The sequence below is a fragment of the Ambystoma mexicanum genome, chromosome 5p (genome assembly GCF_040938575.1).
Source record: "Ambystoma mexicanum isolate Mex_15411 chromosome 5p, UKY_AmexF1_1, whole genome shotgun sequence".
NCBI classification, from domain to species: domain Eukaryota; kingdom Metazoa; phylum Chordata; class Amphibia; order Caudata; family Ambystomatidae; genus Ambystoma; species Ambystoma mexicanum.
In genome coordinates, this window is record NC_090930.1 from 746,189,887 (window position 1) to 746,205,562 (window position 15,676).

Sequence of the window (15,676 nt, forward strand, 5' to 3'; positions counted from 1 at the left end):
TATAATTTATAATCATGCCAACCAGCCAGCCACAGCTCTAGGCCCATCATTGATTCATGCCAATTTACCTAAGTGGTGGGAGGGAGTTGACAGTGTTTTATCAATAACAGTGAGTTCAGCTTGCACTCTGGCGGCACAGGACAGCCATCCAGAATGCCATCTGCCAGAAGGTGACAGCAAGTGTAGCCCGTGATGGAGAGGATTGCCGCAAGCAGTGAAATGACCTCAGGGTCAGGGTTCAGGGATTGCTGTCACAACACCACACTGAGTCCTGGCGACTGGTGGAGGCACTGTGGAGCCATTGGTCCTCACCACCTGGGAGGAGAAATGCAGGATGGTGCTGTACATCAAAGGGATATAGGGAGTCAGCAGTGCGGAGGCAGGTGCCAGCAGGCAAGAGGTGAGTCAATACCCCCCCCAACAAAAGTACCTGCAGACATGACAGCCCAGCATAAGATGCCCCAGTCGACAGGGACAGAAGCTGAGCATGCCAACAGGGTGGAGTGAGGGGGTTGCACATCAACCATCCACTAGAGCAGCCATGAGGCAGGGCACCAAGGGCACCCCTGAGTGTCTCAGCAGCAGGAAGGGGTGGCAAGTGCCCAACCAAATGCCATGCACACCACACCCCTACTGGCACACCCAGTGCCAGTGGGATTGAGATGCATGAGTAACCATGACATGGCACTGTGCAGCAGTCACACCAGCATGTTGCGGGCCCAGTTGGCCTGCCCCATGTTGACATGGCAGACAAGCCACAAGGAAGTACACATCCCCCATACAGTGCCATCAACTGAGCCACCACCCCAACCCTCACCATGTGAGTGCCACCCGGGGAGGGGATGTGGGGGCATGAAGGACCACAAACATGCATGCCAGAAGTCATCTGCCCCGGCATGGACACCCTGCTCTCCCCACACACAGGTCAAAGACCAAATGGCCATGTGTCACACACTCATCGCTACAAGCAACCCCATGATGCTGGGCCCACATACAATATCCCCTGACCAACCATGCCCATTTGCCCATATGTGTGGGGTCCCAATCTGAACCATAGCAAATGTGTGTTGCATGCAAACACACGTTGGGGAACCATACCTGATGTCATTTCCTATGTCCACTACAGGCACTCATGCATTGCCAGAGGCATCAGAGGAGGAGGAGGAGGATGCAGGCCCATCTGTTAGGTGTTCATCCAGTCCCTCAAGATCTGCACCACTACCTCACAAAGGGTCACTCAGGCTACACCAAGGCAGATGTCCCGCCGTGTAACACCTCAATGCAGCAGGGCCAAGCCAGCACCCACACTACAGGTCACCAGGAGCAGTGCAAGGCCCGCTGCACCCACACCCACAGCTCGAGGCACAGACACTGAGGCCACACCTGCTGGCAGGGCAACTGAGAAGTCTCAGGGGGACACCCGCCTGGTGTCACTGCCTGCTGAAGGGTCTTTGCCAGCATCCACACTCCCCGGATAGCACTCCACACTGCCAGTGTTCACACTCCCCGGATAGCCATCCATGCCACCAGCTTTCACAGGCCCAGGGCAGCCGGATGTTGACTCTCCCTCATATAGCTCCCCTGAATTCAGACCAGGGCCAGTACAGAACCCCTCTCCCACACAGCACACACTGACATGCAGCATGCTGTTGCAGAGGCTTGAGGACATGGAGCACAGACAGCAGGAGAAGGGAGGCAATTGGCCACATGCACTCTGAACACCTGCAGCCATTAGGGACAGCATTCAAGGGGCCACCCACAGGATTTGCAGGACATCACACAGAACAGGGCCGAGAAAACTGCCAGAGCAGCCGCCCTGACACTGTATGCCCAGAGGGCCAGGGAGATGACTGAAGGCGTCTCTGCACTGGCAGAGGCCATCCGACAGAGCACAGAGTTGCAACAACAATACATCCTGGGGACAGGCTCTGTCCCTTCCATTTCAATGACACCCACAGAGGAGTCACAGCAGAGCACACCGAGGCGTCAGTCACAGTTCCTTCTGTGCCCAAAATCACTGGTGGCTGGCAGGGTGGAAAGAGGCCACATTTGTGAAGGACTCTGAGCCACTGATTGCCATGAGTGGCCATGCTGGGGAGTTGGTGGTGGGAGCGGGGATAGTGTGATGGGGAGTTGGTGGTGGGAGGGGGGATAGCGCAATGGGGAGTTGGTGGTGGGAGGGTGAGGGTGGATAGTGTTATAGTGAGTCAGTGGTGGGAGGAGAGGGAGGGATAGTGTGAAGGGGAGTTGGTGGTAGGAGGGGGGAGGTAAAATGGTGTGATGGGTAGTTGGTGCTGGGAGGAGGGAATGTTGGGGCACTTCATTCCATAAAAACCATTGAACTTCATCAATACAAGGACATTCTTGATTGTGCCATTGTTGTGCTTATTGATTGAGGGGCTGTCGCACCGTCGCGCATGGCATGTGCCTTGTGAAAGTGTCAGAAGAAATTGTCTATCAGTCCGTGGTGGGCTAATCTCCCATTCCTCATGTCATCTCTGGCAATGCATGCATTTGCCTATGCCACAGGCACTGCATCCTCATTTCCTGGGGGTGGCATGTCCACGTCAGGGTGTAGCACTTTCTCTGAAGCATACATCAGGGCTCCACCACTACGGTCAAAGCAGCGGAAACGCGCCTTCAGGAGGCCAAAGGTACGCTCGATGCACACATGTGTCCTGCTGTGAGCATGGTTTTAGGCATTATCCTGCAGTGTTTGTGAATCACGCACAGGGGCCATTAGCCAGGGCAGCTGTGTGTATCCAGAGTAACCTGCATGGAGGGACACCCGGGCATTAGTCACATCATAAGGTGTGGGGTGGGCTTACACAATAACATGGCAAACCTTCACTTCAGGTCATGTGTTGGTTCTATGTCTGTGCATGCTGTGTCACTTGAGTCATGCATTGTTTCTGCTTCATATGCACCCTGTTCCCTAGCAGCATGTTACCTAAGGTGTATGTCAGTGACATGTGCAGCTGACATGGTGGCTGCCATGTGGCAGTTTATTTCCACTGTTCATGTGGCATGCTGGGTTTCCCATGGACCCTCCCTGAGCATCTGGGGCTGCCAGGTCGCCATTGTGGGCTGGGCGCACATGGGTGCATGGCTGTGGTACTTGCAGGATTGTTGTTGTGTAAGGCGATGTGGCCATTTGTCAGCATTGCTTTGACAAGTGCATGTTGCATTGTGGTACCTGCAGTCATGTTGGTGTTTATAGTTGCTACGATATGTGTACATCAGCTTCTCCATGCAGGCAAGTCTGACATGTGCATGATCCCTGGCCTGTACTGTGACGTTGGTGCGAATGGCGGTCAAGTACATATTTCACATTCACTTATTATGCCATACTTTGTGTAGTTATTCGCACCCACTCCCCCTTTTGGGCATGTGCTTCACAGTGCATGTGTGCGGTCTTTTCTACTCACTCACTATTCAGGTCTATTCTCCTCTGTGCCTCTCCATGTATCCTGGCAGTGTACTGCTCCATAGGACCATGGCATTATGGGTGGAACCAGCGTAGTGGCCATAGTAGTGGGTCATGTACAGGTTGGGGTCGCAGGTCACCTGCACTTTTAGGGAGTGGTAGTGCTTGCGGTTACGGTACACTGCTTTGTGGGCCTGGTGGGGGGGCACTAGTGCAACATGGGCAGGGGCGTTGCTAGGGGGCGTCTAAGGGGGCTATAGCCCCTGATCTTTTGGTTGTAGCCCCGGATAGAATCTCAGGAGCTACAGCCTAAACACTAGCTACCCTCCAGTCCCAACAGTTCAGACATCAGCTTAGCCCCGGGTCTTTTCCAGACTTAGCAACTCCCCTGAACATGGGTACAGTCCAGGGCAGCAATCACATTTGGCATTTGGGCAATGGCATAGAAATGTTCCTTCATTGCAGTGACCTGGGCTGTGGTGATAGGCAGTGAGATGTGGCGTTGCACTTGCCGCAGGAAGGATTCAAGCACCTAGCCCAACAATGCACAGAATGTGGGCTGTGCCATGCTATGCATCATTGCCACTGAGTGCTGGAAGGTGCCAGTTCCAAGGAATTGTAGGACAGACACTAGCTTCGGCAGTGGAGACACAGCTGCCCGGATGTTGATTCTGCCCCCTATGTTATCCTGTATTGTGGAGAGCAGCTCTGTTATGGTATCTCTTTTGAGGCCGTACAGGGTGATAAACTGGCTGTCGGTGAGGGTCCAGGGTGAGAGCCTAACCCTGGGGATCGGTGCAGTGGCTTGTCTGGGCTATCCTCTTGCTCCTTCCCCCACCCTCGCCTGTACTTCCTGTGCCCTGGCCTGGTTGTCTTGCTCTCTACTTCTAGCCGCAGCATGAGCAGCTGCCTGTCCCAGCTCACAGTGACTAGTGGCAGCATGGTGTTAGAAACAGTGTTTGGGGTATGGGTGTGCCTTATGTAGCACTCTGGGGTGGATTGGGATCACCCGTGGCTTCATTACAGGCACCTGTGTTTATTTACCTCCAGCTCGAAGCTGGAGGTTACTGTGCTGGCTATTCGGCGGTGTTAGTGCCGGTTTTAGGTGTTAATACGCCGGACATATACTTCTGATGCATCTGTTTTAGCGGCTGTAATAGCACTGGCTGTAATAGCACTGGCTGATTTTACACCGGACATAGACTTCTGATGCACTGGCTGATTTTACGCCAGACATAGACTTCTGATGCATCTGTTTTAGCGGCTGTAATAGCACTGGCTGTAATAGCACTGGCTGATTTACAGTTAGCGGTATTTGTGCCGGCTTGTGATCTGGCAGCGGTATTGCCAGCACTCATTCTGTTACAGCCACTCTTAATGGTTACCACCAGATTTGTGATAAGGCCCATTGGTCATAAGGTTTAACAGTGCCGCCTCTGTCCACACTCAGTTCAAGGCGTTACATATGTGTAGACTCCACTTCACTATGCATTGTCAAATCACACTCTGAATGTATAGTAACATCCCCATTTCCAGCAATGTGTGCGTTTTGGTTTGGGCTATTAGGTAGTCATGTTATGCTATGTTAGCTAAACATATATTGGGCACGTTCACCCGAGAGCATCATGGCGCTAGGAGGCACACACAGACTAAGCAAAACTGTAGCCTAAAATAGGAGTGTCTTCAATCAATGGCTAAATTAAAGATGGTTCTGAGTACACCTAAGGGCCAGTTTTGGAGCGTTCCACAGTTTGCCAGAGACAAACTGTGGCAAAACGTAGGGACTGAAACTAAACAATCACTACCTGAGCATAGAGTCTGTCCTGGAAGATAAGGAACACATTTTCTTGGAGATAATCAGCCCCTTGGCAATAGTAGGTCCGGTGTACCGGGCAGAAAGATTTAAACTCAATCAGTCTGGCCACTGGGGGCCAGTGGAGAGAACGCAAAACAGGAGTAATATTTGTTTTTGTATTTGTATTTATTATGTTTATATAGCGGTTTACTCCAAAACGCTGTACATTTTAACAACTAGATACATACAACATTATAACAGTAAAAGCAATTTACAATTATGAATCAGAACCAACAAAACAGTAAGAAGAGCAATTAAACTGAAGGGAAGAGGGAGAGTAGTGCAGTAGAACTGAGAGGGAGAGGGAGAGGTGAGAAGGAGAAGGAGGAGGGAAAACGGAAGGCGGTAAAAGGGTGAGAATGGGGTGGATGGGGGAGGGAGATGATCATGGGAAAAAGATCAAGGAAGGAGGGGGAGCAAAAAGGGGGAAAGGGTTTCATGGCGGGGGATGGAGAAGGAGAGATTTAAGGGATTTGCGGAATGAGGAGAAGGTAGGAATAGAGCGGACTGAGAGAGGTAAGGAGTTCCAGTGCAGGGAGGCTAGGAGCTGGAAGGAGCAGAAACGGGAGGGGGCACAAGGGGAAGGAGGAACAGTGAGAAGGAAGTGGTCAGCAGAACGAAGGGAGCAGGGGGAGTGTAGAAAGAGAGGAGGGAGGAGAGATAAGGGGGAGCAAGACCATGGAGAGATTTAGAGATTTAAAGTAATAGCTCCATAGGGGGAGTTAGTGGCCACTCAGGTAGCAGGATTTTGCAACAACTGCAGCTGACAGATAAGGCCCGGGGGCTGGGCTAAAAACAAGGTATTGCAGTAATCTATACAACATAGGACTAATGAAGCCACTACCAAAGGTCGTAAATGGCTAGGCATAAGTGGCAGCACCACCTAAAAGCTAAAACTATGGCTTTAGAGTACAGATGGGGCGAAATGGCATATGAGGGACACAAAGCTTGTAGGTGAAGTTTGCTTGTTTTCCCACCCCTTGATTGCCCATGGTCAGGTTAATTCCTATGGCCGTACCCACCCACTTCCTGCCCCTACCCGCCCAAAACACATCCTCATGGAATCTCTTTGAGTTTTCTTTAAATAAGCCTTACCATCAAACTTTGCACTCAAAGTGACTGCCATTTTTTTTTCAAAGCAGTCTTATGAGAGTTAATTATTGGAACAGGAGGGTGGCGCCCTACCACAAAGGTTTGTGTTACTTTACATACACATTTTCTGCAAAGATTTTAACATTTAAGATGCTTAGTATCAGTGGAGCTGTATACTTTAGCTCAATTGAGAAGGGAGCAAAAAACACATGTAGAGTGAATTTTAGCTTATTTATTTAGCCAAAATCAAGTGAGTGCGGATTTGATTCTGCATAGTATTTTTTAGGGTTTTTTGGCAACGCCTGCCTGTTATTTGGCAGACATATTAGCAAAACAAGGAAAACCAAAAGAACAAGACACAAATAAGTTCAAACTACTCATAAATGAACATTAACATGACAATGCACATACATAAATGCAAGACAGTTATTCAGCAGTAAATGCTTCCGGGGTTGACCTCTATATACATCACATTCAAATACTTTAAATGTTTTTATAGAACAACCACCATGTGATCTCATAACAATAATGGATGGCGCAGCACAGACTCTGTCTGAATGACGAAAAGACAGAGCTCCTCATTCTTGGCTCTCCCCAAAAACTATCCAAACTGGCCTCTGCGTTCAATTCCTTCGTTATCAACGGTAACATTATCAACGCCTCCATTGACACCAAAACACTAGAGATTTACATTGACTCCACCCTTTCACTGGCTAGACAAACTAATGCAGTATCATCTTCAGCGGCATACGTCTGCAAGCTTATCACAGCTAGCCGCCCCTTCTTATCATCAGCCAACTGTGTCACTCTTGCCAGGACTCTTGTACTGTCAAAAATTGATTATTGTAATGCTCTCTACCTGGGCCCTAACCAATGTAACCTTAATAAACTACAAATTATCCAAATAACGCCATCAGAGCAGCACTTAACATCTCCAGGAACCAACACATTTCAGACACCAGACGTAATCTTCACTCGCTCTCGGTCCCTCATCGAATTACACTGAAAACACTTGCCCTCATAGACAAATGCTTATCCAACCAAGCACCTGGATACCTTGCCAATGGATTTTCCCTCCACAACACTAATAGACCCCACAGAACTGCTCAGTCTAACTGCCTCTCTATACCACGCTTCAACCTTCAAAGATCAGGCGGAGCCAGCTTCCCAGTTTTGGCGGCTAAACTCTGGAATTCACTCCCCAACCAACTACGAGCAGAACCATACTTCTACAGATTCAAAAACATGGCCAAAGCTTGGCTTACCACCCAAGACCCATCTAATACGTGCTAACCTCCCACCATGCGCCAGCCTCTCTCCATGTATATGGGTTATGACTTTTATGCTCACTCTGTCACTGCCCATGTATATATCTGTAAATTAAAATGTAATTTGTAATGCTCCGTCTTCCTTTGCTCATGTTGTAACTAAATTACGCGCCTGGATGCCCTCGTGCCTGGTGCGCTCTATAAATAAAATAAATACAAATACAAGATCGCAAAGACACAGGACACAAAGAGAAGTGGTAACAAGAATTAAGACTTGCCAGTAGAGGGAGGATAAATAAAGAGACTGACGAAAGGGGAATACAAGGACCTTAGCGTAAGAGAGACATCCAGGAAGCACAGAAGAAGGCTTGGAGGAGGAGAGAAAAGGGGAGAGAAAAGGCAGCGAGAGAAAAAGAGAACATCACAGAGAGAGGTGGGGAGCAGAGAGAGAGAGAAAAAAAAGAGAGAGAGAGAGAGAGATAGAGCCAAAACGAGAGGCAGCTATACAAAGTGAGACAAGGGTACAGAGAGATCACAGGGGCCCTAGATGTAGCAGAGAACCAGTAATGAAGGAGCGTAGAGCGAGGCAGGGGCACAGTGATCACACCAGGTGGCTACACAGGAGGTATGAACAAGGGGCCACAGAGAAAGAGGTGAACAGGAAGAGAATGGGTAAGAGAGAGAGGGGCAGAAGAAGAGATGATTATAGGGGTAGATATTGGGAAAGAGATGCTCAACGTGGACCAAAGAGAGATAGTTACAGCGTCGTGGTGTGAGGGAACGGTACAGAAAAAGGCAGGCAGGGTTAGGGGCATTGACAGAGGGTCAGAGAGCGAGAGACAAATAACAGAGGGCGAGGTGTGTAATAGACAGATGCCTTCACAGATAGGGCACATAGAGGTACGAGAGAGAGAGAGAGAGAAAGAGAGAGAGAGAGAGAATGTATGATGGGCAGAGATGGAGCACAGACACTGATGGGCATGTTCTCAGCAATTTGTGACACATTTCTTGGCATAGTAATGAAGGTAGGTTTATTAATGGAATGTTGCTTTTCATATTCTGTGATGGATAAATGCTGATGAAAGCATGTTCTTTAAACAATACATCTGCAACTCTGATGCACCTCTGGTGGCACATGAATTCTCATGGACATATTCTATGGTGCAATCATTTTGATGCACATTTCATCTCCTGTCACAGAATGCAGGATGGCTAAGCAAGCGCTCCGGCAAGTGATGTTATCACTTTCAATATTTGTGTTGATGTTCAGATTGTCAGATGGAATTCATTTGTATTGTGCGCACAGCCAGTTTGCAGCGTCGATGGGTTGGATGTGGAGCTCTGCAAATAGACATCACACATTAAACCTGGTGTTTACACTGAGCAAAGAAAAGCCTCAGAGCGGTACATCCTCCTTGTTTTTGCAGCTTTCTTTGAATCTCCTGGGTACTGTGAGAGACCTTGAATTATTTAATGTGTTCTTGTGCTTCCTTTCAGAACCATCTCGAAATATTGTTAGAGAACTGTGTCCTACAGTGCACCACATGGGGATTGTTTTCCAGTATTCCATTGGTTGGGAACCTCCAGACCCGTCCACGCTTGAGCAGGCCGTTCCTTATTCCCAAATTCTAGTTAACAATGTCATTTAGCTGCGCAAACAGCCACGAAGAGTGCGCACGCATGCACCACATTGCTGCACAGACAGTGAAATGTGCAGATAAAATAATTCCCACCGGCGCGCCTTACGTCTGGCAGATGGGTGGGTGTGTGAGGGTGTCTGAGCAGACCATGGAGTGTGAAGGAAGTGGGCGGAGTTAAGCACACGGAAAGATATAATAGTGAGAAGAAAGAAGAGGCAGCCCACGGCAGGGACAGGCATGATTTGGGAAGAGGGTAGCCCAGAGCAGAGGCATTGCTGGGGGCAGGGGCTGAGGGGCTGTAGCCCCAAGTCTTTTGGTTGTAGCCCTAGATAGAAGCTCAGGGGCTACAATCAACAGTAGCGTAGCCCCGGATCCTTTCCAGACCTAGCAACAACCCTGGCCAGAGGGAAGGCTGGGGAGTGGCCAGTGACCCACAGATCCCTCCATTCCCCCTGGCAGCAGAATAGAATCAGGCCCGTTCTGCAATTCTGGATTTCTATGTATTGCTAGTAATTCAATGCTGACCATGAAGAGACAAGCTGGCTGAATGCCCTGTGCCTGCTATAGTGCAACAACAATTATGGCACAGATGCATGAATTTGTTTATTGGAAGTGTGTATATATGTGACAAAGACTTACAATCATTCACATTCTTGAACCAAAACCAAGCACATCCCAAATGACAGCTCTACCTTCAGATGCTTGAATGGCTGATTGGGAAAAAATATAACTATTTCTGTCTCTGGCCCAGAAGATCGCAACATTCAATACAACTGAGACAGAGGGTTTACTATTAAAATAACAATCAATATTACAAAAAATCTTCCAAACAACTTTTTATGGTGTCACCTTCTGGACACCAGGCACTGTATATGTTTGTTCATTAAAGGACACATTTCTCATCATACCAAGAGCGTACAGAAATAAACAAAGTATACATCTAACCACCAAACAAAAAAAAACACAGGAGTTGCTGCAGCAAAACAAAACGCTTGCTATTAAAGTAGCTCACATGAAGTTACAAGAATACATAGATACAGCCAATGTACATCGATCTGATCCTCAGTGCTGTAGAAAATTTAAATATGATCGTACCTCGGTATTCTAAAATAATTTAAAAATCAAACTAAACAGTTGGTGCCAAGAAGACATGAGTCCTCTGCTGGGATCAAACATATCTCTTTGCTAATAGACCCAGACTGTCTGTGCCTATTTTTTGCCAATCACACACAACACTTACACATAATATCTATACTTTGGAACCATAATCAGTGGCACTAGTCCACTATCTGAGGCCATCTCGGAATTTATCAACATATATCTCAAACCAGTGCTACTAAAATGAGGACTTTTACTGGGCACAGGAAGGACATTATTAGCGGTCTTAGAACAGTGTCATGGGAACAGAAGTATGTTTGGACAACATTGAATTGGAAGACCTTATTCACTTCAATAAAACATTGCTTGGAATTAAGCTGTAGCATAGCATCAATTACAGAAAAAAACTTTTTTTAAATTCTCAGTGACATGCTTATTGAAATGCCACAATTGATCTAAAAAATGAAATGGTAACTTTTGATGGAGCACTCTATAGACAGTATAAGGGTAACATTTGAACAATCAATTAACAACTTATTTATAGCAGAGCATGAGCCCACACATACTTGGCAAGAAATTACATTTAACAACCAAATTGTTTTTTGAATGCAATATCTATTTGGATCATCTGGAATGGACAAAAGATGAAATAATTTGAGTATATGCCATGTATTAGTGACAATGATTTCCAGATTCAACTTAAACTTTCTTATGATGCAGCAGTATTACATTTCTAGATCTAGCCCTACATATAGTATATGGGTAAAATCAAAGCAAAACACACAAAACAGCTATAAATGACATTGTACATGACAAGCATAGTCCAAAACACGCAGCCATTAATAATATTCCATCTAGGGAAATAGTGAGGATGAAGCTCAACTGCTCAAAAGACAACAAACGCAAAGCGGAAGTGAGCAAAAGAAGAATATGTTTCATCGAAAGAGCCTATTCCCAAAGATATATTAGTACAGCAATAAATAAAAAGAAAATATGTTCCAGACAAGAATTGTTAAACCCTCAAATGAGAACAAATTGTCAAGCAGGATACTGGCTGTGTTAATACTTGGCATACAACTCAGAGAATTTCAAGATCCAGACAGGAATATATTTAAAAATTGTTAGATACCTAGCAGATTATATTGGAACAGCTCCCAAAAGTATATTTAGTAGGGCCAAACCTCTGTACAGTATTGTAGAAGGGATGACACCTGCAAACATGCATTTGTTCCTACCAACCTGCTGGGCTCCATAAATGGGGGGTTTGCACAATGTGTGTTGATGACATCAATAATATAGCAATAATATAAAAGTTGTGTCAACCGAATGTACAACAATCCACACAAAATTAAGTTTCATCAATTGAAAAATTATGTTTATTGTATCATTGTTGGCATTTGCAACAAATGTTATACTGAGGGCATAAAACATCATCTAAGCTGATTGTCTGAACACACCAGAGCAATTAGAAATGTTGTCAAATGTTATCCAGTTGCATTGCAGTGGTATCCAATGCCAGTGTAATGGAGATTTCTGCATAAGGCAGACACGATTTATGAGTATTGATCAATTGGACTCAATTATATCAAACGCCACCAGAAAGGTCTTGAAAGAAAACTCTAACTTGGAAAGAACGAAGCACAATGGATGGATATCCTCAGAGCAACATAAGCTGGGCTGAACAAAGACCCAGAACTATTAGTATTTCTGTATTGAGCATGACATTATGTTTAGCCTATATGCTGCTCCATTGAATGTATGCACACCTAGCTTATTTTTTCTCCTCTTTTCATGAAGCTATTCTCGCATAGACATCAGTACATGACTTCAAGATTTAAAGTTGATTTGACACCATTGAACTCACTAATAATGAACAGAACATACTATTTCAAGATAGGTTCTACATAGATCTTGTTACCAATCCATCAGTTCTTACTTCAATACCAGTACACACAATGTACTAACCTAAAGACGTATTACTCCTGTATTACAATTGAATATTATGACAATCCCTTTAAGAGACATCACTTTTCTGTCACTGATCATCATGACCCTTTCATTATGCACAATGCAAGATGACTGCACTTTTTATAAAAAAAGATTGCTTATTTAATTTCTAATAGTCACAGTATCAACACTATATGATGGCAACCTTTTTTGTATGATTTGTAAAGGAACTACACCACTCAATAGTGGATACCATTTTATTTAGAATATATCATTATTCTGTTTTTATTTTTTATGGAAGTGCCTTTTTATATTGGCAGGAGATGTTTAAGAATAAAGTGCACTCAAGCAGTTTGCTTCAGTTAAGTTGTGTTTAGTGCAAACATTCATATTAATGACAAATCAGGGACAAAATCAGAGAGACAAACCACTGATGGACTAGGCGATGAGGTGGCTAGAGAGTGTGTCATCACTTCTGACCTCCCTAGAGGCATCCAGCCCTTGGTGTCCCAGTTAAGGGGGAAACAGTGAAGGGTGAAATCCAGCCATTGGCCAGCCTCTTTGCCTAAGAGCCTTTGTTTTTGCCTTCCTCGTTGCTGCTCTTGTAAGTATCCCTAGCTTGCTAATTACTGTGCTATCTCTTCACACTGCAGTACTCAACTATCATACATTCAGCTCTTCTGCTCCTGCTACTCTTCCTACTCACCTCTCCCTATGCATTCTCCAATCATGCAGCAACTTCCTCCTTTCCTATCCCTATCATAAAACTCAAGTCCCGAATCTCTAACTACTCCATCTCTCTTACGCCTCCTACTTCCAACAAACAAAGCCAACGAACTAACATACCTCCGCTAACACCTACCCACCTCACCTCTCTACCACTGAGACTCAAATTCTCTACCCTTCCTTAACACATCAACTGAACATTACACTCTGAAATGCTTAGTGTGTATGCAACAAAACCTCCTTTCTCAGTGACTACTTTCACACCAGCTCTCCTTGACTAGACCTCATTGCTATCTCTGAAACCTGGATTTCTCCATCTAACACTGTCACTCTGGCAGCTGTACATAACTTTTTTAACTATCCTTCATTCACTCTCCTAGGTATGACTGGTAGAGGTAGAGGAGTCAGGCACCTATTCTCTTCCCCCTTCAATGCCTCACAAATCTCCAATTCATGCCCTCTCCTGACTCTTTTGAATTCTCCACCTCTATCATTGCTTTGCCTCACTTGGTTCACAACATCCTGCCTGGATCAGCTCCTTCTTGGCTAACAGAACCATTGATGTGTTTTTGTGGTACTACCAGAGAAGGTACGTTGACGTGTACCACGGTACATACCCCATTCCATGATTGTGTTAGGCTGTTAAAAGCTTTTGTTCCGCAGGCCCAATAGTGGTCCATCAGTACGGCTGTTCGTTTACTCTCCACTCAGGAATCTTTATTGTTCTTTTACATCCTTCGTTTACTCCAACATCAACCTCACCATCGTGCTGGTAACATAGTGTAGGTGCTGCAATAGGTATTATCATTATTGGTTCCTCTTCTTTGTCCAACCAAGTTAGCAGCGCTGCACTCTTTGTCCATTCCTTGTAGCATTTGTCATTTTCCTCTTGTACTGTCATCACTGATGATTTTGCCATTGTCACTACCTTGCTTCCTATTACTCCATCCACCCATCCGTTCTTCGTACATACTTTGCCATACACTAGTATTAGTGGTCTCTCCCAGCACCCTGGTTCTCCGCCAACTTCTCTTGCATTCCATTTGCATGGCAGGTAGTTCAATGTGACTTCTTTTGTGTCTCCTTTGTCGGGTCCATCGGTTATGTATTGAAGTCCTTCGGTCAGCTGCCAAGAATTGTCATACATTGGTAGTGTCTTGATGAAGTTGTCTTCGTAGGGGTATGTTGACCTTGACTTCCATCTTAGTTTTGCCTGTTTTCCTTGAAATCGCCCTCGTGTTTCAAATAATGCTAAATATAAAAGGCATTCTGCTGTTGCGGCTGGTACTTCAGTAGCCACAAATGTTCTTGAGGCGCTCATGGAGTATGGGATCAGTGAGCACACATACCAGCTGTCCTTTATGTGTCCTTACCAATTTTGAACATGTGTTTATAACACATGTTGTTGGAGATGTGTGCAGATTCTGTAAGATATGTGTCCACCCCATGTATATCTATAGAAACACTACGTTTACCTCTTTTTACATTGGGTCCCATGTTACTTGTACCACCTGACACAGTTCTCCTTGCAGCCATGGTAGGGGAAATGTTAGTAGTGGGAGTTGCCGTCACATGAAGAGTGTAGTATGCCTGCCAGACAGCGGTAGTTATCAGACCAGTGGTGAAGAATATATGCTACATCTTTATTACAGTTGCTATTACTATTGGCATTGTTATCTTACCTTTGCTGCCGTCCTGCAGCTACTTTACTTTAGATAATATAGGTGCCCGCCTGAAAATTTCTAAAAAAGTTGAGTTATTTCTGTTAGTGTTTGTTATTCAAGCCCTGCGTATCAAGTGGTCGTTCAATAACCAGGTGAAAAGTTCCACCCTCGCCTTCCTTACCGTCCTATATCTCAAGGCAGGTAATGCTGCATGGAGGTGTGGAAACGAACATACTATTAGCATGAGAAACGCGTTATAATATGTGCGTATTCTCCTGGGCCTTAAGTACTTTGGCCTTTTTATAATGTATACAAATTGGTGTGACAGTGCTTCTGGGATATTGTCTGTAGGTAGAATTTGCCCCTGGGCAGTGGCATATGTTTTTTGTCAGATATTTTCATATAACAATAACAATGCGCAATACCTGCATGTGCGAGACAAAAGAGAAGAGAGCATGCATGTGTTTACACAGTGTGGTGTATATTACAGATCTTTCTGATAATGTTCTTCTTTTGCTGTTGGCGGGTGCTTTTTAGTCAAACAAACTTTTCCAGTTTCTATTGGTAGTTTCCTAACGTTAATCATTTTATTCTGCTGTGGGGGCGTATTTGGTCTGCAACCTCGTAACCATGGGGTGGGCTATGGGTGGTTGGTTGTTTGTGTCTTTTGGGGTATCTGGCGCTTGTGCTGTGTTGTTGTTGTTAGTTGTCGTTGCTAAAGCGTTGGCCCTGTCGCTGGTGAGATGGGGGCAGGTCTGTGCTTTGTAGGGCCTGATGTCGTGGATGTGTGTCCAAACGTCCTTTTTGGACAATTTGACGGCCCTAGGGGCCACTTTCCGGACTGTGTGGGGCCCCGTAAATCTAGGGGCGTTCCACTTTCTCTGTTAGTTTTTAAGGAGTACCTTGTCTCCTTCTTTCACTGTCCACTGTCCAGTTAGCTCCTGTTCCTCATTGGTTGC

The 15,676-nt window shown here is 45.7% G+C and overlaps 1 protein-coding gene across 1 annotated transcript in view; it reads left to right on the top strand.

Moving 5' to 3' along the window:
• LOC138481164 (rho GTPase-activating protein 6-like) overlaps nucleotides 1–15,676 on the top strand; it is a 2,140,333-nt gene that overhangs the window by 494,307 nt on the left and 1,630,350 nt on the right. The window lies entirely within an intron of this gene.